This window comes from Lactuca serriola, chromosome 7 (assembly GCF_051521515.1).
Source record: "Lactuca serriola cultivar US96UC23 chromosome 7, Lser_US96UC23_V15, whole genome shotgun sequence".
NCBI lineage: Eukaryota > Viridiplantae > Streptophyta > Magnoliopsida > Asterales > Asteraceae > Lactuca > Lactuca serriola.
Genome location: NC_136414.1, coordinates 24,526,567 through 24,529,465, shown reverse-complemented (window position 1 = coordinate 24,529,465; position 2,899 = coordinate 24,526,567).

Below are 2,899 nucleotides of genomic sequence, written 5' to 3'. Positions count from 1 at the left end.
CATAGCCGAGGAGCGCCTCGCGTACGAGGTACGCCTAGCGTGCGAAGAGGGAATGTCGCGCGTAGTCAATCTGCTTGGTCCGAGAAGAAGCGACGTCGCCCCACCGAGGTCTCGCCATTTGGCACCCTTATCCGAAGTTATGCCCCGCGTCCGAGGACCTGTACGCCCAGCGTACGCCCGAGGACCAGCCTATAAAAGGGCTGCGAGGGCTGCCATATTTTCTCACAAATTCACTCCAACTTTCTCACTCTACTTTCTCTCACTACCCCCCTAACCCCCTCCTAAGCCTAGGTAAACCCCCTAGCACCCTAAGGAAGCCCCGAGGCTCCCGGAGTCCCGAGAAAAAGAGTCTTTTGGTTTCGAAACGCTGCTCCAATTAAGTTCCGGTTTTCGATAAAATTCGCTGTAAGTGTGTTACGCTTACGCAATTTTTAATATAGCTTTCAAATAATTATAGGAATGTTATTAGGTCCTTAAAATAATTATTTGGGCTATTTTTATGAGTTATATTGGGTGTTATTAACGCTTAATAATAGTCAGACTAATTAATTTGTCGTGGTTATCGTTAGACTAAACCCTAGTGGTATTAGTACTAGGTTTTATCGAATGAAAATCGTTTTGAGAGTATCGAAGCGCTGTCCGAGTGCTGATTCATCACCTTTCAGATGAGTGCATGGTCCCCTTCAACTTACACATAGATATGAAGTATTTACTACGTGTTATGTGTGCATATTGTCTGTTTACTTGTTGTCTATGCTCGGTGAACGATTCTATACATGTTTTAAATGATTTAAACTATATATATATATATATATATATATATATATATATATATATTATATCTACGAAAATGTTGGGGTAAGACATGGGTAGATGTAATAGATGAAATATGAGTTGGATGATGAGTTGAGAGGTAAAATAGACCGTGAGGTGAGGGTGAGAGGTGGACGATGTGAGAAGCCTTTTTCCCAAATGATGGCCCCGTCATTCAGCAGAGTATGGATGACAACCACGAACTATTCTAGATAGTCCAGTGGAACACTAGCAGACTCGCAACCTGTAAGTGTTGTGCACGACGTGTTCCCTGGTGTACTCTAAAAACCCATTGATATGTATTGCGAATGGACTCTCGAAAATGATACTGTCAATAAAACCCGGCAGAAGCGTCTAAAGGACTCTACCGGCAGAAGCGCCTAATAGAGAACCTCATAACCCCGGCAGATGCGCCTAAATGACTATTTCGGCAGATGCACCCCATAGAGAATGTCATAATTTTGGTAGTTGCTCCCTATTGACAGAACTAGCATATTGTGCTTGACAGATGTGTCATTTACAACGATGGAATTCATACCTATTCCTTAGGATACTCCTTAGGAATGAATGAACAAGAAATAGCTGATTCTTAGGGTAGATCCTTAAGAATAAAGAAGATAACGTGGATGGGTAATTGGGTTAACTGTTTGATGATTAAACATAATAATTATATTATTGTGGGTTGAAAACCCTATGTACTCACTAGGTTTCCCAACCTGACCCACTCAGTTTATTTATATCACAGGTGACGATATGAAGTGACATTACACTGAGAGATTTAAAGAGATGTAGATCACTAGTGTAAATAATTGTAAGTTCTGTTTATGCTTATGTTTCTATATTAACGATGACATCCCAAACGTTTTAAAATGAAATAAATACGTTTCTTCAAAAATGTTTTAATAACGTATTTATCATGTTTTTCTGGGAACAAATTCCGTAACATTTTTATTAAAAGAAGTACTATGATTTTTTATAAAGCATAAACAAAATCGGTTTTTTCTGGCCGTGAAAATGGGGATGTCACACTTTGGTCCTTATCCCATATGATGTGCGAGTCAGTTGGTGCAAACCTGGCAACCCTATCCGGAGTTACGCCCAGCATAACCGAAGGCTACACCCAGCGTAGTCCGATGAGCGGAAACCTATAAATAGCTACGAAATGTTCCGAGCTTCCCACACATTTTTCACTTCTCACTCGAAAAACTTTCTCTCTATAGGGTTTCTAAACACCTAAAGCCTAGGTGAACCCCTAGCACACGAAAGAAGCCCCGAGGCTCCCAGAGTCCCGAGAAAAAGGGTCTTTCGGTTGGGAAACGCTGCTCCGAGCAAAGCCCAGTTTTCCTTAAAACCCGCTATAAGTGAGCTACACCTATGAAATTTTTTATATAGCTTTTAAATAATTATAGTAATGTTATTAGGTCCTTAGAATGTTTAATTGGCCGTTATAATATCTTTTTAAACACTCGCGGTACAGGGTTCCAGTTTGGAGGGCCGCTTGGGTTGCTGGATTCAGAAGTGCTTATATGCCAAAATGATCCTGCCCTCCGGTGTTCCATGTCTGGCCACGTCAGTATATAGTGGGTGAAAAGTATTATGTCGCGCTTATATAATAGTAATAATAGTTAGACTATTGATTAATCGCAGTTAACGTTAGACTAAACCCTAGTAGTAATGAAAGTAGGTGTTAACGAAGGAAATTGTTTCAAGAGTAACGAAGCGCTGTCTAAGTTTGGAATCACCACCTTAACAGGTGAGTGCATAGTTACTTTCAACTTACACATAAATATGAAGTATTTTATATAGATTACATCTTGTAGGTTCATATTATTTGTATACTTGTTATCTATGCTGGATGAACGATTTTATACATGTTTTAAATGATTTAAACTGTATATGTATTTTATATCTACAAAATGTATTGGGTAAAACATGGGTAGATGTAATAGTTGTTGTGTGACAAAATAAAATAATGAGAGGCCTCGTTATAGATGTTATTGATGATCCAGTCATCTAGCGGAGTATAAATGATGACCACGGACTATTCTAGATAGTCTAGTAGAACGCTAGCAGGCTCGCAACCTGT